At 34.4% G+C, this 25,659-nt stretch overlaps 1 non-coding gene across 1 annotated transcript; it reads left to right on the forward strand.

Moving 5' to 3' along the window:
• Positions 1-7,640: 7,640 nt before the first annotated feature.
• Positions 7,641-7,712, forward strand: TRNAQ-UUG (transfer RNA glutamine (anticodon UUG)). Its single transcript has one exon. It is a non-coding gene; the product is annotated as a tRNA-Gln (tRNA).
• The last annotated feature ends 17,947 nt before the right edge of the window (positions 7,713-25,659 follow it).

The raw sequence follows: 25,659 nt of genomic DNA on the forward strand, positions 1-25,659 counted from the left end.
GAGTCGGTTACCTGCTATCGCCTCACCCGTTATGTATTTCAGTTCCCATTATTTCTAATTTCCCTGGTTATGACGTTAACAAGAACCCGCAAATATATTCGTCCGTGGCCTGACGCGACATACATGCTTTGGCGAGTTAATTCGTCCGTGGCATGGTTCAGGTTCGCACACAGGTGCGCATGCAGAAAAATGGTTTAGGGTGGGTCCATTAAAAAAATGATCTATTATGTTTTTTATTGATTTTAATGGGAGTCAACAAAATCTAGTAGGTTAAACTGATCTAAATATTTATCCCGCCTTCTACCCCGAATACCACACTTTTTACATGTAGACACATTCTTTAGACTCAGACACTCAGTACACAAATTATATAATTTGATTTTTTACGGCGTTTTGTAAACCTGTGTTATTAAAAATCTATATATACAATATATAGAAATACGACAATTTCAATATTAAATGTTATACTTTTCCTGAAAGGTCATAGATATATTAAATCGCTGTTCTGTTTTGTAACTGTTCTGTTTTTTCATGTTCTGTTTTGTCACCGTTCTGTTTCTTCTTATTCATGGAACCTTTTAAATATACATCATTTGAAAACATCTCATGCATAGATATACCTACACACTAGAAAATATCTTTTTGTAGAAAAAATATACGGCACCCGACAAGACTTGAACCGCTGAATTCACAGCAGTTTGCTTTTCTAAGGCTAATCACGTTATAATAACTAAATACCGCAACTTCGGTTAGTAATTAAGGAATTAATTGATACTTACCTTAATTTAATATACTAAAACCGATAGCCGACATAATAACACAATTATATACCTAAACATTTATTTATGTAACAACCACTAGTTAAAATCGTCGTAATTAAGTAGGATGACCGAAGCTTAATTGAAAAAGCACACTGGCGCGAATTCCGTGGATACAGGTTCAAGTCCCATCGGGTGTCATATTTTTTTCTACAAAAAGAATTTTTCTAGTGTTTATAACATGCATGAGATGTTTTCAAATTATGTATGTTCAATATAAATAATGTTATATTCTCAAATCTTGTGTCTTAATCGTTGAATAAAAGAATTAGTTTATTAGTTATTACTTTTAAAGTAGCTTAATGCGACCTAATATACAAAATAATACAATAATTTTAATAATTAAATAAATAAATAGTAGTTACTAGAAATACTGAATAAATAATTTATTAAAAGCTAGTTTAATCATACAATAACTTTACTCCAAGTGCAACAAGTTTTGTGTGATGCTGTTACGAAAGCTTTTCACTTGTTTTGCACCTAACCACAAGCTTTTTTTTATCGACGCGTATTGATAACAATGACATTATTAAAATCCACTATGCGGTCGATCGGTACAGACGATCGCCAGCCATCACCACTGCACCGCGATTTCCTAACTATCGTCTCGTGTGGCACCAGACGACATGACGTAATTGTGACGTCAGCCAATACATGCCGCCCGCTCGAGCGTGTATTGGCTGACGTCACAATTACGTCATGTCGTCTGGTGCCACACGAGACGATAGTTAGGAAATCGGGCCCCTGGTGCATGCGAGTGCGTATCGTATAGTATGTTCGTTTAAATTTCATTAAATACTATTTAGGATTAACCTGGATAAGCAGCATGATGGCAATAGTCGATTTTCACAGATACAATGTGAAATTTAAGTAGGTTATATTTTATTTTAATTTGAACTAATTGTTATATTTTGATTATGTCAAACTACCCTCGATGGCCGAGCAGCTTAAGCGTCGGCCTATAATGTCGTGGGTTTCAGGTTCAAATCCTGGGTCTGGCAAATACACATATTGTTTTTCAATTTGTGTTTGAGTCAGAGTATGGACCTAATAGGTTCAGCAAGTGGCTAGCATCCATTTTTCGTAAAAACAAAAAATCTGTTAACACAATCCTCCACTCTGTGGAGGCCCATATGATCTTATTAGGATTGGATATGGTCAAAACAGAAATCTCTCGACGAAAATAAAATAATTCAGCCAGTAGATGGAATCGTAAAGATAATAAAACCAACCCTTTCTTTAGTCAGTAATATTATTAATACGGATAATCTCTGATGATCTAGACTACATAGTATGTAGTGAGTTGTAAAGCATTGAATACTTGTTTTTATACAAAGCATGCTCACTGAAATGAAATTTCATAGAGATTCTGAAGAAAACGTGATTTTGACTTTTGCCAGCTTCTCGACTGATGACTTGTAGCAGTTAAAGATTCCGATACGACAAAGAAGATGGTTAATTGACCATTAAAACTATCTTAGCAAGTGATAGTAACAATTACTAATCATCTCTCTATAATCAAATGAAGAATTAAAGAACATACCTACATAATTTTTGAAAACACTTCTGAGAAAATATCAGTAGCGAAAGGTGGAGGTAGGCTGTTAAGATCCGCCATAAATAGTGCACATTCTTAGTCATACGTATTTGTTTTTATTGAACTAAGACTGCAATTTACAGATGGTGTTGGTTGGGTTTTAAAATTCAATTAAACCCTGCCTAAACCAAACCATAATAGTTTTGGTATACTTTGAGAGAAACAATACAATTGTGCACACTTTTTCATTCATGTTTATAGGTTTTCGTTGGATTAAGAATAGATACATATTACACATATTGTTGGTTCATTTTTTGAAATTTATTAAGCCCTGCCTAAACCAAACTATAATAGATTCAAGAAAATCAAACTATAATAGAAAAAAATATTCTATCCATGAAATATCCTAATTTATGTATGATTTAATTGCATAATTTTAGATAATTTATTGATAGACGAGTATTTTTCGACTATTATTTATTATGGCTTGGTTTCGCAAGGTTTAATTGATTTTTAAAAACTAACCAACACCGTCTGTAAATTGTAGTCTTATTTGAATGCCAAAAAATACGTATGAATAATAATGTTTAGTGTACACTATTTGTGGCTGATCTTAACAGCCTACCTTCACCCTTCGCCACTGGAAAATATAATATTATAACCAATAGAAAAAAACTTTTTGAAAAAAGTAAGTAATCGAACCTGCATCTCTCGGGTATCGCGCCCACGCATATTGACCACAATGCTAAAGGAGTCAATTACGACAAATTTAACTAATGGCTCTTATAATACTCTCTGAAGCGTTTTCTAAATTAATCTACAATTGGCTATCGGCTTATATTTTCTCAGAAGTGTTTTCAAAAATTATGGATGTTCAATAATTAGAATGTTACATTCTTAATTCTTGTGAATTATTCATTGAATAAAAAAGTAATTGATTGAAAAATTAATGTTTTACCCGGATAATCTTTAACATGAATTTAACGAAAACTATACAAACATACTATACGTTAGTGTACTTTCTTGGGGTATTTATAGTCTTTGGTTAGAATCATTTTTTATCCACCGGTTGGATAAAATAAGGACTGTCGAACCAGAAGTAAAGGTTTCGTAGGGTCTATTCAACCTGCTGGTGACCACTTGACCGTAGCGCAGAGGAGAGGAAGTATTATGTGGTTACGTGGATCGGTGAGCCACATCGCCAAGGATTTTTGTTTTAAATGCGTGGTTGTTTTATAGGATACCTGGCACTTGTCTTATTGTTTTTTATCCGTAGATACAGGAGAGATCACTTTTATGTAAACCAAATAGCCCTTACAATATAAGCGTCATTTTACAACCGGTTTCGGCGCGATTGGAGCCAACATAATTAAACCCGATTGAGGTGATAGTTAATTTTAATTAGTTATTTTCATTTAGATTTATCCAAATTCTAAATAATATAAAAGATTTGTTTTTATTCCATAAATAATTATTCACATAACATAATAATGCAGCATTCTGTCAATATAAGCTCGACTATGTAGAAGTCAATATGTTTCACTTAGAAACAAACTGTAGGAATCATTAATTTATATTTAATATCTTGAAGAGGAAAAAGAAAGTAAGAGGAAGGAATAATTAAACGGAGAACTCAAAACAATTCAAACCAGTCATCGAATTATTAAATTAAACAAAGATCATTGAAAGATGCGTATTTCTTACAAATTAAATACTTACACAATGCAGTGGCGCAGGGTGACTTTTGGAAAGAGTTAGGCTGTGGAGATCTGGGCCCCGATTTCCTAACTATCGACTCGTGTGGCACCAGACGACATGACGTAATTGTGACGTCAGCCAATCCACGCTCGAGGCATGCCGCCCGCGCGCAGTGCTCACCGTTGATAATTATTACGATGAAACACCTATATGTGTATGGTGACAATGAATAGCGCCGCTGTCTGAGTAGCGTGATTTTCTCTAGTGCTATTATCACTCCGGTAGTACGTCACAATGATGTCATATGACGTCATGTCGACCGGGAAGCTTGCACTCGCAAGTTATAACATAGGGCCCCTGATAAAAGAACACACTTGTCAGGTATACTTACGAGAAATATGAAGATAATACGATATTACTACGAATGAATAGGTACACACTAATGACAATGACACACTAATTTAATGAAACTTCAAAAACTCACTGACGACATAAAATTAAGCGATCAATTTAAATTAAGTAAGTACTTACATACATTTTTTCAAAACATATATAAACACACCAAAAATCATTAGATAAAAGTTCTTTTTATTTTAAAAAACAGTCTATATTTATTAATATTCGATTAAACACCATATAAATTATTTTTTTTAAATTATCTAATTATTAATTATTTAGTTTTAGGCTCTGTGATCGGAGCTTACCTTAGTTCATACAATCCGATAGACTTGGCGGGGCTACGCGACGTAAACTCCATATGAAAAAAATTGAGAATTATTTGAAACATAATCCGACATTTATTTACGTCGAGACAGATGGCGCGCTCTGGTATATTTTTTAAAACCTTTGCAGATTGTTTTTCAATTATCTATGTAATACATTCCAACACATACGGCCAGGGACGGCTCTAGTAAAAGAGCAAAGTGTGCACTGCACTCCCATCATCGATTAAATAAAAATATATAATATACAACCCCCAAATATTCCGAAAAATGCGATATCGAAAACTTATACGAAATCAATCATTTTGAATTCCGCGCGTATTCGAACAATAGTGATTTCGACGCGCTAACGCCATCGTCTAGCAATACACACGTAACTACACCAATGAGACGCGACCAATACACACATACCTCCATCGGTGAGACATGCCAAGGAGCAAAATTCAAAGTGTACCTTGAATTTACACTATTTTTCACGCATACATTTAAAAATTCACATCAACAAATGAGGCTAGTAGAATCAAAACCAACAAAGTTCTATAAGACTACATGAGTCTTCGTTGGAAATGATGTTTTCCAAGTTAATTCTTCAGGGGGTTGTCTGTACCTAATGCCATAGCACACAAAGTTTAACTCGGCGTTCGGACAATAAAATCATACACTGGCCGATATAAATATTCCAACACAAGCGCTTAGGCCACGCGTCGAGATATAGTTGGAAGCCTAATTATTGATGACCAACGTCATGTCGATGCAATATGACGTGCAAAAATAGAAACATATTCCCGACTTATTTATCAAACGGTTAGTTTAGTAAGTTTAGTTCAACGTAAGCCGCTCCCGGTTTCACCGATTTCGCCGATATTATTATGCTAACGTTGGTGGATTAATTTTTTTATTTTCATTTTGAGATTACCCTATTACTATTAGTGTTTCAATAGGTAGGTATCTTAAATTTGATGTACACACAGTTCAGTTCAGCTTGTTGATTTGGTACTTAGGTGCATTATGATTTTAATCAGGTAGGTATTTCACAGAAAGGCTGTTATTGAGAATAAATAGGTACTTAGGTGTAGAATTGTAGACGTAGGTGGGTGGTAGCTTTTAACAATTAATTATCCTAGTGTTTGTCGCAATGAAGTTATCTTAGAAGAACCTTATCATTGGGTAGGTAACTGTGTATGTAGTATGTCGATAACTACCCACTGTCCTATAGTATAATGGGAATTAATTTTCCGAGTCGAATTCATGAAGCAATTATTATTCACATTGGCGCATCATCTATCCTATAGGTGGGTAAGTATAAAGACTGCTTTCGGATCACCATAAGTGCTAATACTTCGATACAACCCTACCTTGGAATGTCATCAATGGGAATTTAGAGCATAATTCGACGATTCAATTCAATACGTAACGTCATCGTAGGTATCGTGACAATGCATTCATTAATCGAAGTTGCGATTTTATATGACAGATCACAGCACTGTCGTGTCGCGGGAACGTTCTGCGATTTTAATCTGACATGGGCAGATTTTAAAGAAAATACCGAAGATATTGATTTTTCCCACTCAATATCGACGTTTCAATACAATGACTCAAGACAGGCTAAATACTCTTGCGATGTTAAGTATAGAAAAACGATTGATATCGTCAACACCAGACTTTAATGTTCGTGTTATCGACGTGTTTTCAAAATCGATGGAAGATGGACTTCTTGCATAAATAGGTGAGTTTTTTTTGCACTCCCTCATATTTTTGTCACCGGCCGCTACTGCATACGGCATCTCTCGTTGGCAAAATAAATTATTTTATAGAATATATAATCAAGTTATTATATAAATAAGTCAATATGCAACTAAAAAATATTTTTCTTAAGAAGGTAGGCTTCAAATAATCGCCTAGTATGGAGTCTTCGCCACTGATATACAGTGTTTCCAGATAATTATTCACCACGGCTGTCTCTCTGTCCACCTCATTGCTATGTCAACAGATCTACATTCTTCTTCTTGGTCGTTCCCTCATAGCTGAGGATCATGACCCAGTCAGCTCCTTCATTTGATCGCTCAAGCGCGCCGACGCTCTTGCTCTTCTTCACCTTCCCCGGAAGCTACCCAAAACCACCAATCTCTCCAGGTTATCCAGTCCGCGACGAACAATATATCCAAACAACTGTAAACATATTGTCGAGAGTTCTTTATCTAAAGTCTATGGATGATTGAATGATTCGTCCTGGGCTCTGTCCAAGAAAGTTGTCTTCCGCTCCCTTGCCTTCAGGGTCTATGACTCGACACCATACGATAAATTTGTTTTGTTTATTTTTCATTTTTCTCATCTATTGGTCTAATTCATATTTCGTGTTATGCCTAACATGCATCAGTCACAAGGATATCTACGTTTATCGTATATAAATTTATTTACGGATTAATAAAATATTTACAGTCGTTTCACCACAGTCTGTCTCAACATATATCTAGGTATCTACATTAAATTTGTTTATTTTTCATTCTTCTTACCTGTTGTTCTAATTCATGTCCTTTTCATGTTATGGTTAATATGCATTCTTCATAAGGAAAACTATGTTTGTCGTAGTTTTTAGACGTTACTTTTTATTTAAGGTCATTGTTGTTTAAGCAAATATAGATAAATCTACTGCATTCTCTCACGAAATAATATTATTATCTTACAAACATTAAATAACATACTTACTTACAAATATTATGATATTCAATCAAATACCAAGTTACTATTGATAGTACTAAATTATAATAATAATTAATTGTAACAACGATGCAAAATATTACACATTACGATTACAAAATGTACACTACGGCGAAACAATCACTATCTACTTATTAGTAAAACACAGGTTCCATGGTGTAATGGTTAGCACTCTGGACTTTGAATCCAGCGATCCGAGTTCAAATCTCGGTGGAACCTAGTTTTTTTTTTAAATACAAACTAATAAGTACTTAGATATTTAATAAATACAATGAAAATTTGTCAATAATTCTAATGGAGAAAATCGGGTTTAGAAAATTCATCTGATGTTAGTGTGATTATTTAGAATAACGTTTTGCAGTCATTAATGTATACTAAAGTATTTATTGAGAGTTGCAATAAAAACATTTATGATTGTATACCTAGTTTTAATTTAGGTTCTGAAAATAGTAAATATGCTAATTATCAAGACTCGATTAAAATTAAAGGTGTTTTGAAAAACCTTGTCTATATCAGTGGCGAAGGGTGATTTTGTGGTTTGAAGGGTGGCTGTGGAGAAATCACACTTGTTAGATATATTTAAAGGGAAATAAGAGGATAATCCGACATTACTACTGATGAATAGGTACACAAAATTTGATGAAATTTCAAAAGCTCATTGATGTTATAAAATCAAGCAATTAATTTGAATTACGTATTTTCCTAAACATTTATAAACGCAAGATACGCTCAAAATATATTGTCATCTTTGAAAAAATCCGTTGTTGTGCATCTGTTCCGTAACAATTTTTAATTTAACCCGTAAAACTAGACTTTTTAAAATACTTCTATATTTAAAACACAGACTTAGAAACCTACATTGTCTGAATAAATTATCTTAGTCTATGAATGAACTAACTCTAACTGATAAATAAAAATCACGAGATAAATTATTTTATATTTTTAACAACAATCAATATTTATATGTGATTGAATCCCATCGATTTTTTTTTTTTTAATTATTATAAATGTGCACTTACGTAATTTGTAAGCGTAAGCGCTCCTTAAATAGCTTACCAATTTCTATAAGCCGCCCCAGACGTATTGAAATTATGAGAAACAAACTTCATATAAAAAAAAACGTTCGATTCACGCGAACATAAACCATAGAATATGTGAACCGAAACGAGATGTCGCATATTTTTTTAAACTTTCGAGACACGCCACAAATAAATGGTGCTTATTGAAATAGGGGAAAATATCATAAAATTATTATGACAATTATACGATAGATGTCGTTGGACTCGTTGGGCATATTGAATATATTATTATGTGATTATATTATTTAATATGTCAATATAAAATTTTAAAATATTTTTCTTAGGAAGGTAGGCTTTAAATAATCGCCTAGTATGGAGCCTTCGCCACTGATACAATGTTACCCAGAGCATAACAAAATCCCTGAAATTACATAAATAAATATGTACCTATAAAATAATTGAATTTTAATTTAAAATGCCATACCAAATAAACCACATGCGCCAACATTGACATCATCATTAATAATAAGTTTTAGGTAAAGAATTTAACTTGTATATTTTATGTTTTTAGCCCAGGGGCTCAAAACCAGTCACTGAGGCTTCCACGTCCCTAAACCCGTCTAAGGTTGCCATCTGTCCCCTTTTGGCCGGGATTCCGGTTGGAGCTTTTCCGGGATGCACAATATTGTGAATTTATAGAAAAACCAACCAATATACGAAGTTCGGCTCTTATCGTGGACAAATTCCTTAAACATCTCAGAAAATTTTTGGCCGAAGGAGCTAAAAAGCTCTCTTGATTTTCATTCTGACCGGTATTTGAAAAAAAGTTGACTACTCGAAACCCGCCGCTGACCATGTATGTTTTTCTTACTGACAAACCTTATTGGAGCTTTCCGGGAAGGCACAGTATTCCGGATCTATAGGAAAACCAACCAATATACGGAAATCTGCTCTTGTCGTGGACAAATTTCTTAAATATCCCGGAAATTTTTGGGCGGAAGTACTATAACAAGCTCTCGATTTTCATTCTGACCAGTATTTGAAAGAAGGGTGGCTTCCCTAAACCCGCCACTGATAACGTCACCAGTTATATTGACAAATGTTATTTTCATTCTAAATGCATCGGAGTGAAGTTTAGATTTAAAATCATATTTCTGTTGATAACTGAAACAATATTGGACAAAAGAAACCATCCTCTTCTGCGTGCCATTGTTGTCCTCAAGTGTCAATGTCTGGTAATCCGCTTTGCAGAATTGCTCGGTCATTTTCAATTATTTGTTATTTTACATTTCAATTGTTATTGACAGCTCTTGATTTAATCTGTTATTTTAATGGAATCGCTACAAAAGAAATCATTTTACATTATACGAATATCTTTTTCATTATTCTGTCAAACGTTTTGACAAGATTGCACATCCTGCTTCGCATAATAACGTAAAGCTGCCTACCGAATAAAAATCTTTTAATACATTTAAAAACTCGACAAGAGGGTTAATTGGGAATTTGTCAAATCGCGCACTTATTTTAATGATAACATTAAAATTGTACGTAAAACATTTCACCGAGGCATAGTTTGCCGTGAGCTTTCTATCGGAAAGAGATGACCGTATACTACACGTTCTCCAATTTTATTAAATTCAATATGAACATTAATTCAAGAGGCCATTATCAAGATAATGGCCTCTGCAATAAGCCCGAAATGTCGAGGAAAAAAGAAAGGATTACACACGGTGGAAACCCAAAAATCTATTACGATTAAAAAACAAGCGTGAACAAACGTTATACTCAAATAAGTATTTTGATTTATTAATTGAATAAAAAAATAGTTTATTCAATAACTATTTACATCTTGCCAAATAATATGAGGCATAATATATCATGTTTAATAAAGTATTTCTATCTTAATTGTTGTTAACTTATGTAAAAATTAACAATAATTTTATTGTGCTTTTACACTTCAAACGTTGTTAGCATATTCAATCCAGGATAACCACGAACTATCAATATTCTTGATAATCTCTTCAGCTTATCAGTAGAATTGATTCGAGGATCTCGGGTCACTCACCGAAACGGTAGCAGCTGTCCAACAGATCGGCATCATACAATTTTTATCTATTGATACTATCAATTATTTACCAACGAATTCCAGCTCAACATCTCTCAGCAAGGATGGGCGCAGAGTTAGTACAATATAACAGTGACGGTGCATCTTGGGATTTTTTTAAATATCTACTGTTATCCCCAACTTTTTTTTGTTTACTATGCATTTTTACTTTTTACTTTTATCGTAACTCAGGCGCGCGCACAAAAATATAACAAAATGGTTAGAGACGGCAGGGTTAACAAAATCTAGCACTAATTTTCGAATTAACCCCAACTACTACTTATAGCGTATACTAGTCTCATTATTCCGGGTACATTCTTCATACACAGACACTCCAGTTTTTTAGTCTAGCTATGAGCACCTCGCCTGCAGATATGACTACGTGTTCTCATCTACGTGTCATTGCGTCCTGTCGCATCCATAATTGGTTATCGCATACGCGTGGCTCAGCGGCCATAATTACATGGATCGTAAGTGTCCGATTGTGTCGTCTGCATTGTCTTGCCTTTTAGACATGCCGCCTTATATCATAGCAAACATTGGATGCCTCAGCTAGTTGCAACAATTCAACAATTAAGTAACGCAGTCCTTGCATGTCGTGGAATTTCAGAATGCTCAACCATCCGTATCACGAGTGTCACGGGTCACGACCCTCAGTCAAGCGATCCTGATGAAGAAGAAGCAGTTAAATTCAATTTAGCTAAATAATTTGTATTTTTGCCACCCTTAATTAGTATATTATATTAAAAATAATTCACCCTGTAATCAACACAAGAAAGTGACTTACCTAAGTATTGTTTAGGAACGTCTTGTAAAATTGGCTTACAATCCCTTAAAAATTCTTTTATTGCTTCAAAAGAATCCGTTCAGATACATTTCGATATATTATTAAAATTTTATTTGAATATTATGCTAATGTTAATCTCGAATCGGTATTGGAAATCAAAGGAAAGGGGTGATTTGTCTGAGAATGTTCGGAGCTTCTGTTTTTTATTGATATGTGGTTAAATTTCAGGGTTAAACAATCTTACCTACTGTTATTATTTTTAATTAAAAATACAAAAAAATGTATTTAAATTCTATCAATAAAAATAAGGAATCATTGACGTAAAGTAAGTCCAAAATTTAATTCATGAAAATCTGTGTATTGTATACAGTGATGCCAAATGTCGTTGACAAAACCATGCCAGACGGGGTACGAAAACAAGCTATTTGGCAGGAAAAAATGCTAGATTTTGTGACAATAAAATTTAAAGTAAATTTACTTATTCTATCAGGAACAAAATCAATACATTTCCTTTCACGTGTCGAAAAAAAGTGAACAAATCCAAAAAAATGTCTATACGTATAAAAACTAAACATTTTAACAGAAATATATTTCAAAATTGACAATAAAAGCCTATATTTTGTCAAGGGCGTCCAAGTTTCGTTTTATGTCATTCCGATAATCGTCAAACTAATGGAGCATACCTAAGCACATATTAAATTGTATAATACCATTAAACTATAAAGCTATGAATGCTCCTATTATTTCAACGTGTTAATTATGTTATTTTATTTCTCAAGCTACTAAAATACGTACCGACCTACCTGCATTAAGTAGGTGTCTGATAGTCAGATATTTGATATGCATGAAAATAAATAAACTGTATATCTAACGTATTTTAAGCACATTTAAAGCTTTGGAGGCATAAAAAATGCTAGTAAAAACGCCACAAGCGTATTGCGGACAAACACAGTATGAGAGGAACGATTTTTTTAATTGAGAGATTATTTGTGAACCGCTTGATTGAAAGTTTGATATCGACCATAGATAATATACATATCAATTACTCCTTGTACAAGTCGATTAACGTCGGTTTATGTCAGCTGTTTTTGTGATGAGTTCTTCATTAGTTAGTTATATTTTAAGTCGATAGATGCTACTATAATACTTCTTCTGGCATATGCGATAGTTTATCTCGTACGCATGTGCCGAATCCAAAGGCTGTGAGTCCTTTACTGGTCTTAAAATATTCCAGACCTCTGTTGATGTTGAGAATACCGTTTCAACCCCGTGCTACCTCAGTATCCCGGAAATGGCACCGGTAGTATTTTTATATATGGCAAATAAGCCCGGCTTATGAACTTTGTCCATTCCTCCTGATTAACTGAGTTCTTCATTTTCAGCCATCTTCAATTATATTGATTTTAATGGTGTGATTCCAGGATTTTGTAATAAGTTTTTTATTTCATTTTTCATGTGCAGCTTCAAACGCACTAAGTGAGTGTCGGGCCTCCACGTTCACATTACATCTAAATCACAGCTAAATATAGTATATTAATGTATTGATTTCATATCCCTGGATTATCCTACACCCAACGTAAACAGATCGACAAGTAAAAACAGGTAGTCCCCACCACTTACTGCGAGTGTATTATTATTTAAAGAACATCTCGAGACGGTTCTGTTAAAATATTCCATTTGATTTTGTATTTTTTTTATTTGTTCGGGAATATTTTGGGGTAATTTGATATTTTATTTCACGTGATTAGGGTTGCCCACTGGGGGATGATTCGTGAAATGTGTCACAGCCGAACGTCAGTTCTTTGCTTTTATAAAAAATATATTTACAATAAACGCAGAGCTTGCAACACCGTTTATCTCCAAATAAGAAAAGGCATTTGTCCTTATAATATTGATGAAGAAACACTCGAAAAATTAGTAAATTAATCATATTATTCAGTAGGCTCTTTCTATCTGGAATCTCTGATGTATTTTTATTACAAAATAATTCAAACAATTACCTAATGATTTAAAAGTATTAGGTATTTATAAATATGAGACGTATACGCATCCCCCGAGGGCAAGAGAAAAGCTAGACGTCCGAAACTGGTGGCTGGAATGCGCCAAGAATGCTCGGCCAAAGTAACTAACTGGAGACTGTCGGCGCTGGATCGTCCAGGATGGAGGAACTTTTCGAAGGAGACGAAGAGCCGTCAAGGATTGTAGTACTTTATGTAGATAATTATGAACATAGTTTTCCAAGAGAAAATTACACACTCATCTACTTCCATCGTCATGTCATATTTTTATAATATTAATTATAATTAAATTAATTGCCCCTTTTCAATATTTAGTCTGGCTAAATTTAAGACAGCAGACGAGTGGTAACGTGTCCTCTTATGAAATTATGGGTTTTACATTCCGGGGATGGCAATATTCACTTGTTTTTTTCAATGTGTGGATTCAGAGCATAGAGCCCATAGGTTGAACAATTGTCTAACATCTATTTCTCGAAAGAAAAACCTCTTCGTGAGGCGGATATGTGAATTTATATACGGGTAACTGTAAAATCAAAGGTAAACTATACTGGATGGTCCAAAAACAAATAATGTACCTACGTAATATAATTCAACGTATCACAGTTCACCGTGAGCTAACGTACCGGAAAAAGATGGCCGTATTGCATTGAGTTATAAGATAATGGCGCGCTGTTCGTGGAGCATATCAGACAGTAATGTTATCTTAATATTCCAATTTTATCAGTTTCAATAAGAACATTATTTTGATAGGTACAACGTTTACTTACGAGCACCTACTTGCTTACCAACTTTATAACAGAATTTTATATAAATATTTACGATATGAATTCTAATAGATTTAAGTTTTGTACTATTCCATTTCAGTCATTTTTTGCGACCCGTGTTTCGCTTTTCAGCATCTTCAGTCACTCACTATCAGTTACGTCCCGTGGGGGTAGGCAGATTGAGCTTCGCTTGGGGGCGGCAGTTACCCAAAGGGCGGCAAATTAGGGAGAATCACTAAGTATATAATAAATAGAAAAATTCATTAAAAAATTCAGCTCACTGGTTGCATACAAAATGTATTAATTAGGTACTATACAAGTTATAGCAGGATTTTTTGTCGGGTTCGCGATGTCTAGTTTACTTCCGTTCTCCTTGGACATCCGTTCTTGGTGAACACCATTGACAAGTGCATCCCTAATTTAAAATGTATCCAAATATGTTTGCCAGTCACTCACGAGTTTTTAAGTTGTCATGTATATTTTTTAATGTACCTATCTGAAACCGTAGACACGCGATATTGTCTATTGAATGAGATATGGCATTTAAATTAGATTTAGTGAAAGACATATTGTTAGTAATGTATCCATACAATACATTTCTTAGATATTGGAATCATGAATGGATGATAAAGTACCAACTCTATAAAAAAAATGTGGCGGCATTTTGGCACTGCCTAGGGGCGGCATTTTGACTAGGGACGTCACTGCTCACTATATACGTACACTCACCAAAAGGCAAACACACAATAATAGTCAGTGCCATCCATTATAATTTGAATTCAAATACCATCAAGTACCTTCGGTCGATAGTATTAATATTAATTAATATTTACGGTATGATTGTATTTCTAATTTACTTACCAAAATATTTTCTTCTGACTTTCCCTTGTATTCCGATGACATGATATACATGAATTTTATCTCAATACTATAAGGCCATCTATTTCCGATACAGCCGCTCATGGTGAGCTCTGATACGGCCAACTACATACGTAAAATATTTCCGGATGACCTCGTAGAATCCATTAATTTCCACAAAGAATTGATATATTAATAAATTAACGTTTTAGCATTTTTCGAAATAGTGGTTACAGTATTTTGCGATACAAGTCCCACAAAACGAGCACATTCTTTCCATAATTTTAGACATAGCCACCTACAGAATGCTTGAACAGTGTTGTTTATCAAATTAGTTGTAGGTAGGTTCTAGGTAGGCTTTACGTGTTTCCTTATTCGTGGTTTTTTTTTGCATTTTTATCACCGGAAATAATATTTTGTGTACCTAATTATAACACTTCTTTATTTTTCTTACAATCTGTTTAAGGTTATTGACTATTTAGAGTAAGCCAGCGGCAAATAAATTTTGAAATTAGCCGATATAGGCACTGATTTTTTCGTTAGGTTGGGTTAGGTTAGGTTAGTTATTTTGCCGAAATCGGCTATGAAAATTGCCGCCGTTGTCTGGCTTCCAGTAAACAAACTTGTACGGAATTTTATTATTTAATGATTCATAATATGAACATCTTGAACCTAAACATTGTAATGTCAATAAATCAAATTAATTGAATCTAATTTAAACAGGTTTAAATCTTAGACAATAGAGTTTAAATCTATTGAAATTCAAAGTCTCATCTTGTGGAATTTTTTCGGACAACTTTTTTCATTGTCTTCAATTTAACCTATTTCTAATGAATTGTATTGGACACCCACTATGTAAATAATAATTATTACATTATAAGATATTTTAATCTTTCCACAATCTGATACAGGTAATTCATTATAAACAAACAATGATATTGATCATATTTTTTGTGTGAATAAAATTTTACTTTAAAACTTTTAGTTTTAGAAAAATACAAATTATTTAGGTAAAAAAATATTAGGTACGTTTTCCTTTTTTTTCGTCAGGATGTCATGACTGAGAATTGGGACCCGGCTGATGTGCTGTCGGACAGCTTTCTCAACGGACTGGCCCTACTCCTTCTCTGTGGCCACTGGAACAACCGCATTCAGGGGCATCCAATGTTTTCTTCAATATTCCGATGCGGCATGTCTAAAAGACTAGACAGCGAGGACGATACAAACGGACATTGACAATTCTAATAATCATGACCGTTAACCCACGCCCAATTGATGACCACTTGTGGATGCGATATATTGTAATAACTCGCAGGTGAATACCCTTAATTTATACCTGCATTTCAAATGTTTATCGCAGGACTTAAAGTGTCTAGGTATGGGGAATGCACCTGTAAGTGCGGTATTCCGCGGACGGGGTAATTGTGGAAGGTAGTGGCACCTGCTAGATTTTGTTAACTCCGGCCCGCCTCGCTGTCTTAAAATCATTACAAAACTATTATGGACATTTTTTCTGAATAGCCCCCCCCCCAAATATTTTTTCTGATGCTCGTCAATGTAGCAACTGCATTAGAGATTTTGGAGAAGCATGGAAGATTGCAGGGTACATTATTTTAATTTTCATTGAAAATAACAGCTTTATTTATATCCACCGTACTTTGCTTTTCATATGAAAATACCGTGTATTATTTTGTTGTACATTTGTGGTATACGTACCATGTACTGTAAAATCACTGTAAACACTTAAGAACATGTGTACGCAGTTCGTCACCACGAGGGGGGCAATGCATAGTAATACAGATGGAGCTAATATTTATTTACAGACATCGTCTTTCATGCATCGGAGCCACTTGACTTGGAAGGAAATAAGAATAATAATATGATCTATCTATAGTGGTGTCATTCAGTCGGTTTGAAAAAGTAACAGAGAGCCGGTTGTAAGCATGCAGACAGTGTGAATAATCAGTGACGTCCCGTAGGGGTAGGGAGATCATGCGTTACATAGCGACATTTTAGTTTACAAAATAATCGAAGCATAAAAATCCTGACAACATCCCTAGTGTTATTGTAAATACATACACGATATACATATTGTAATTTCGGTTATGGATTTACTGTTGACAGTAAGTATTATCGCGGCCATAACAAGAAAATGTTTGGGTAAACATGTTTTGTCCTGCAGTTGAAAAGATTGCATGCATGAATCAAAAAAGTTTGGAAGCTTTTGAAATTTCATGCGACATTAGGGTTTTTTCGATCTGTGCCTGTACAATAGAACGATAGTGGCGAACCTGTCGGAAAAAAACAAATTTTCAGGTTGACCGATTTTCACTACCTGTCAAATAGTACGAAATAGTACCATAAAATGACAACATCGCGTCTCGCTCACTCTTAAAGAATGAATTGGAGAGACAGTCAGCACTTTTACGTGTAAACAGTTATTGTCACGACTAGGGAATCCAATCCCGAGCCAAAATTCTGATCCCGGGATTTCGGGATTACAATTTGATAATCCCGGGATTGGCATTTTTTTCCATTGTTAATATAAAATTTTTATATTTACAAATAACATTGATAAAATCGGTCAAAAATAAATCTAGTATAATTTATTCTATTTAAGTCATTTATTGTTAATATTGTATACGTTCAATCTTGGAAATACACAAGTTTAATGGAGTAAATAATATTGAAATATAAATAATAATATGAATTTAATATGAGATTGCTGTTTCTGATAGTAAAGACATAATGAATGGATTAGCGAGATTTAAAATAGAAAAGCAAATTATCATGGCGTACTTATGGTCTTTCCGCTTCATAAATCTAATTAGTCAGCCAAATATGAAACTGCCGTAAAACGTATGAGATCATGGTGGAATTACTTTGTTAAAAGTGCGAAGCATTGTTTTTTTCCAATCTTTCTCATTTTTAATAATTCATGAGAAAAAATAAAATGAATCGGCTACCTACACATGGGTATAAATCAAACTTTATTCAAACTCAGTTTATTTGTAATGTAGTTATTTTTTATTAAACGTATTTTTTCTGTTATATTTTCGCTTTTATTTTATTTTCCATTAAAATTGATAAAAAAATCAATCCCGAAATCCCGGGATTATGTTTATCAATCCCGGGATTCATAGGTATCGAAAATAGCTCGGGATCCCGGAATCCCGGGATTGGAATCCCTAGTCACGACAGTTTAAAATACTCACTATTGCTGCCAGTAGATCCATGCACGTGTACAGGAGCTATAAAAAAAAGACGATTGCATTCTAATTCTGCTTAAGGGCGTCACTGTGAATAATTTGATGCCTACATCAATATGATGCAAATAAAATGGCGGCATTGGAGTTTCCGAAAAGACATTCCCAGATGATGTTGACATGCATCCTGTAGTTTCTCCGCCACATGGCCCACATGGACATGTTGATCAGGTGACAAGTCCAAGATCCTAGAGCTTGGCAGCGAATCCACCATGTCCAGTAGAAGAATTCAGGTGTAGTAATGAGTCAAAGCGGTAAATGGAGACATTTAATTCAGAACATCTCCGTCAACGTCGAAGACTGGAGGGGTACAGAGGATCGCACCGGGTGGAGGCTGTGGAAGATTTGAGTTGTGGTGTCATCGAAAGAAGCAGATACAGTATCCAGTAAGATTGATAATGGCCACCCTTGAGAATACGCAATAATCTATTGTATGTGGGGAATGGCCCGGGGTTAGGAGGGGCCCGGCATGGCGGGTCGACCAGTAAAGTGAGATAAACACACACCACAAATTTTCTCTCTTAATAGATAGAGGATTTTTATTTTATGATTAGTTTTAATGTGTTTCCTCACTAATAAAAATGACTATTTATTCAATATGGTGAAGGGCGCATGTTACTTGGCTATCATAAAAGGGGATCGTGATCAGTGATCCATAATATGATACCGAGTGATGACAATTCAAGTGGATATACATTTAAAGAAAAACAAAAATCGCAAAAAAAAAACACGAAATAAGTACCCTTTATTTTACATGGAACCCTGGAGTTCCACAGAATACCATTTGGGGAACACTACTGTAGAACATTACACTTCCCCTGAACCTTAGCGATAGGTTGGGGGGCCCACTTCAGTATTTGGTTGACATGATGTGGGGCCTGGCCATAAATAATATTTTGTGAGATCCTGAATAACATATAAAGAAAAGGTAACATAAACATAATAATATTACTTTTAAAATGTGAATTCAGATAGCAGATAGCAGCTGGGCATGTTAAAAATAGTTCATTTTTATACTTTGTTTATAACATGCATACATGTTGTGTCGTCTGGTTTAAGCTAATTTGTCCGAATTAAATTCGAATTTAGAACACCGAGTGCGTGTTTTAAAATGGCTGCCAGTCGTCAGTTAAGAGTTAAGACTCTCGATTCCCTCTGTTGGCAGAGCGACCAATTGACCTTACTTGACTTCTGTCTCTTGAGATAAACTCCCGGCTGTTTGCACTTCTGTGGTCGTGTACTGTGCGGAAGTAATGAAATCGAGCAATGGCCTCTGGTTTTATCAACGACTTGCCGAAGTGAGAAGGCAATTTTATATAATGCAAGTGTGAAGGAAACGGGATTATAAAAAGATTTCCAAGACCGAATAAAGTGACATAAGAAAATATTCAAATTAGGAACAAATAAAATTCAAACACGGTCCACATTGATTATTTTATTATAGATTGGGCTTATGTAGATATCAATAAAAAAACGAATAAAAGAAACTGCCCATATGTAATATAAATCTAATGATCTTGTTTCTATAATGTATAATTATATTTACATAACGTTAACTTAAGTATTAACTTCTCGAACTATATAATTTTAGTATGGGATTGCCGGAAATGAAAATACCCAATGAAAAAGTTTTCAACTTTGCACGAGCGTCGCTAGATGGCATTAGTATCTCACGACAGCATGAATAAAAATAAAAAATAAAATAACAATGTAGGTACATACATAATAATATTATTAATAATAGGTTTAATTCATATTGTATTATTTAATATTAGTATTATGTTGTATAAAAAAGTAGTCGAGGATGTTTAATAATATTGAATGCTAGTGATAGTGTAGTGGAAATAAAAAAGTGCCAGGTCGCTGCTTTTAAAAAATCCAAATCACCCCCCCCCCCCCCACAAGTATACTAAAATACCTACATCTTTCAATATTTCGATTGTTAGTTACAATTTTTTTCGTGAGAACAGACTGTCAATGATCACAGTATTATGTTACGTATATTATATTTGCTGGCGAAATGCGCAAGCAGGGACCCTCGACCCATGTCCAAGCCGTCATATATGGATGACCCCTAATATTATGTCACTCTTGTGGTGTGTTCACTTGAGTGTCCTTGAGAACTACTTTGAAATCGGTTTCAACCAAATTGTTTAGGATATTAATATATTCCACTTGCGTGAGATGAGTTTAAGAAGACATTGTTTTTTATTTTAAATATCATTTAATCACCTTATTTGGTCTCCTTCTATGTAGGTTCTTTATATTTTTTATATTTCCTCAGTACCTATATGTACTAATTTTTCTAATACTACTTAAATTTCTTTGATTTTACGTGTCATGATGAGAATGTCTTGGATTTGTTATTTGTAGTGTTCACTGCGTATATTAAGTAAATAGAAATAAGTTTTAATTGAATTTGAAAAATAACACTTTCGGGTAAACGCAATTTATCATAATTGAGCCGTTTACTATCGACTTTTTATTTATTGGTTTTATGAATATTGGGGATCTTTTATGATTATTGAATTGGATTTGAAAGACGGTTACATGTAAGTTGTACATATTATATTTCCAGTAGCACAGTTCATCGTGAGTCGTACTGAAAAGAAAAGGCCGTATAGCATTGAGATATAAAAAAACGCGATGTTCGTAGAGCATTGTATACAGTAATGTTCCAATTCTATTAAATGCAATGATACCATTAATTTGATATTGATTGGTATCAATATCTAATAATAACGCTAGGTGTATCATTATTCTCAGACTAAATATTATCAAGTAGCAGTACCACGTCCTATCGACATTGTTATTACATAATATTATGTCTTCTGCATGTCTCCCTTTCTTTCATACGTGTATGTACACATCAGCCTGGCGGAGTATTTGTAGAGTCTCCTGACTTTGCCGAGCATGCCATCGCTGAACTCGTTCATTTGTCAAGCGACGACGCTTAGCTAGTAGTTCTTTCTCATCCATCCATATTTATATTTTTTGATTGATTGTGTATGTTACAGGTAAGGTAGGTACAGGTGCCTAAGGTTACAGTAGGTTTCAGCATCCTATCCCTCTTATATATTTTTTAGAACTAACAGTAAAGTTATGATGAAAGTATTATTTGTTTTCTTTCACGACCCGATTAAAATAAACAATTTCTCCGATTTTTCAAATTTATAATTTCCGTTTAATACGTCTTCTCCCAGTATCGCTCTCTCTTATACATTGTCAAATGATTTCTCCCGTGCATTACAGATAATTTTGGAAACTATAATAAGATAATATTTGATAGGTACGACTTGATACCTACTTTCTTGTTACATAACCTACTTTTCATTCGTTCAGAATTATATATTATTTAATACATATTATATACCTGCGATATCATTGTATTTATAATGTATCAAATACGTCACATTCAGTATGTTTTATTTTTAGATACTTAACATCATTTTTATTATTCTAGAAACTTTTTCGACTCATGGCACCTTCCGTGTTCAAAGATTTCTTCACTGCGCCCCTAAATCAATCAATTATTAGTGGGATCGATCAATCAGCATTGTCCACGCAAATTCTCAAATCTTGGAATCAAAGAACACACGTCTACCCGTGCCTATTTCTACTGGTTACATGTAGATTTTACGTATTACATTTCGTCGTACCACAGTTCACCGTGAGCTGCCGTACCGCAAATCGATGGCCGTATAGTATCGATATAAAAAAATGACGCATTGTTCGTGTAGCATTGCAGACAGTAATGTTCCAGTTGTATAAGATTCAATGAGAACATTCATTTAATAGGAACGACTTGATACTTACGAACATCTACCATAGTTTTATTTAAATATATACATTTGAAGGGCAGGCGGAAAGAAAGATCAAAAATCGCAAATTGAGTTAATGATGTCATTTTGTGGAGAATTTTGTAACCTATTAGACGACATACTGGAAAAAAATGATAAAAATCATTGTTCAAACTGACCTCAGGAAGAAAACATTGAAATTCAAAAGAAAGATCATTATCATAAACATTTCACAAAGAAAATTTATATTTATACATTTATTTCTTTCTTTCCAAAACTATATAGGTACTTACCTAACTAACCTTACTAGAGTAAATTGTGACTGTAATTAATATTAAGAGCATACATCAGTGAAACGGCAAATAATTTTCAACAATAGGTGGAATGCAATTTCGAACTCGTTGCCAATCGGAGAGAGGTAGTCGAAATGTAAGCACGCCAATTTGTTTTGTGATGGCATCGGAGGAATATATTTTTAAATCGTGTAAAGATGACTAAAAAAACGTCACGCATGTACTCGAAAAAGAAAACATGTCAATGAATATATTATTATTATTACTAATATAACAATAAACATAACATTAAATGGACGCATGTTGAATTTTTATGACAAATTATATTTTGTTTCGCATGCGTCGTTTCCACAATCTGCGCGTCCCGTAGTCACGATCTTTTTAGACCATGCCTGAGGCAAAGTATAGCCTTAAACTGATATTATGTAAAAACTTTTAATTTTGAGTTTAATAAATAATATAATATAGAAGTAATCAAGTTTTTTTCTTTCTTTCTTTCCGTCGACCCTTTGTGATTGTATTTCTAATATACTTACATATTTTCTTTGTATTCCGGCAGTTATTATTATGTATTTTTTAAGTGTTTTAATTAGAAATGAATTTGATTTCAATACTATACAGCCATGTATTTCCGATACCATGATATGGCCAACTGCATACGTACAATTTTCCGGACACAACTAAAAAGATGAATCATTTACTCTGAAAGATAATATTATAGGATATCTACCTCATTTTCTGCAAAATCTTTCATACGATTCACTACTGCGTTACCGACATAATTCTCAAAGTCTGCAGTCTACGTGTCGATTGCCGTCTTCAAACCGGTAGTTGTTATTGGCTATAATTTAGTTGCTCGGTTAGTTCCTCTCACTTCCTGCCGTCCTTGAGCGCTCCTCAAACGAATCCACTTCGCATGAGATGGGCACAAGACAGAAACGCCCACCTGTGTGTGAAATATAAAATCATTCGTGAACCACTCCTAAAGTCAATTTTCTCGTTTGACCGGTCGAGTGTCTGCGGGCCTTTGTTCACAACGAAGTTCAAATCTTTAATCCATCATAAGATGTTGCTAGCTACTTATTTGGCTAAAAATATTAACATAATTGTGACATCATGATGTAACATCGACAGTAGGTGAATTTGACAGCCATGTCTTATTTCTGTATAAGCACATTCCAAGCATCGATAATAGTGAACACTCTGTGTATCATAACATTCATAACTATTAATTATCAATGTATCAAACAAGATGAACCAGACGCTGATACAGATAAATGATATGGGGAGGGGGTTATATTTCGAAAAAATATTCATAAGTAATAATTATTATTGATTTGTTAATGCGGCGAGGAGGGCGGGCTTAACAAATTCTAGCAGGATTTATATATTCCTTTTTCAGTATTCTGGAGCCTGGAGTAGGTCCTCAATCTCCTTCACACTATGTAGTGTGAAAAAGGCAGTACTTAGCAATTAATTACTCTGTCCTTTTTCTTCCTTCAGACCCTGCAATTTTATGTGGGTTTTGGTTTACCCTACCATCTGATCATCCCAGATCTGTCCAAAGCCGATTCCCATGTGTTTTGGATACCCAATATATGAAGATGATATATCTATTGGTATTCTTTATAATATATAAAAGTCAAAATGTTATGTTTGTTTGATTTCCTTCTCCTACTTGCCCTCAACTGCATCAACATATTATAAAAAATACAACGTTTGTTTGTTCAAATTAAATGTACCTTTCCTACGTTCCAATTTAAAATTTTCACTACCTACAGATAATTTGTGCATATTTTAAATTCGATTTTAATTTCTTTTGTTTGACTAGACTGTCAGAATTATTTTCATTTTTGAAGAATGTTATAATTACTGTTTTGTTAAGTACAGATCTACAGACTTATCTGAAGAATGGGATGAGGGAGCCACTGTTGAAAACTACCCAATCATGACTCGTAATTGGACAAAATCTGACATTCGAATGAAATTTTCTAAATGGCGTCCTATGGTAGTTCGTAGTTCCATTTTTGGCCATTCTACAGATAAGTTTGTAAGTCTACCTATAAGATATACATTATATCGATCGATCAATGAAGTGATCTCGTGCGAAGCTGGGTACTTCAGATATTTATTGGTAGGTATTATCTTCCATATATATAAAACAAACTAAATATAAGTATTTTGTTTATTTATCTGTTGGTAAAACGTGATAAATCGCTCCGGTCGATAGTATTTTAAATTGTTAAAAAGCACTCAAACTGAAACACATCCTAGTCGGCTATAAAAAAAACTATGTCAGCGTAGAAAAAATGTCTCCGGCTCGAAAACAAGATGAAAATGTTAGGAAAGCAATAAACCTACGCACCATTACGTGTGATATATTTAAAAATAGCGTAATTTTTTAATGACTATATTTTCGGAAAAGCGGACGTTTGCGTCAGGTGGAGAAATGTCAACGACACAGTAGCGGTTCGTAAAAATAAAAATATGACTAATTGTCTTTAATAATATTATTATCACCAAAGCAAATATTCACTTCAATACTTCTTCTTCTTCTTCGGCCATATCCGCCCCTAAGTCGGAGCATATGGACACCACGCGGCGCCTCCAAGAATCCCTGTCCCTCGCACAGTCTTCTTGCTTCGTTCCAGGTCAAACCAGCATCCCTTAGCTCCGCGCCGTATACACTCTATAGAATATAGATAGTATTCATATATATGCATCGCAGATAATATAGCAAAGATCCATCATGATGATGTCCGACCGCCGTTTGGGGATGGTACGATAAGAAGGAGATGCGAATACTTGTAATATATTTCGTCACCTTAATACTTCTTCTTTTTCTTCGGCCATATCCGCCCCTAAGTCGAAGCATATGGACACCACTCGGCGCCTCCAAAAATTCCTTTCCCTCGCACAGTCTTCTTGCTTCGTTCCAGGTCAAACCAGCATCTCTTAGCTCCGCGCCGTATACACTCTATAATAGAATATAGATAGTATTCACATTTATATACATCACGCTGACAGTGAAGGAGCGACGTTGGACCTGGCTTGATCACGTGCTGCGGATGCCAGAAGAGAATAATTTCAACATGGCTTGCCTGTTCTTCAAGCCAACCGGATTCCGGCGTCCTGGAAGGCCTCTAAATATTATCTATAAAGTGTATACGGCGGACCTACGGGATGCTGGTTTGACATGGAACGATGCAAGAAGACTGGCGAGCGACAGGAATTCTTGAAGGCGCCTCGTGTTGTCC

The sequence above is a fragment of the Rhyacophila brunnea genome, unplaced genomic scaffold, assembly GCF_057557595.1.
Source record: "Rhyacophila brunnea isolate RB1 unplaced genomic scaffold, BYU_Rbru_1.0 scaffold_8, whole genome shotgun sequence".
NCBI lineage: Eukaryota > Metazoa > Arthropoda > Insecta > Trichoptera > Rhyacophilidae > Rhyacophila > Rhyacophila brunnea.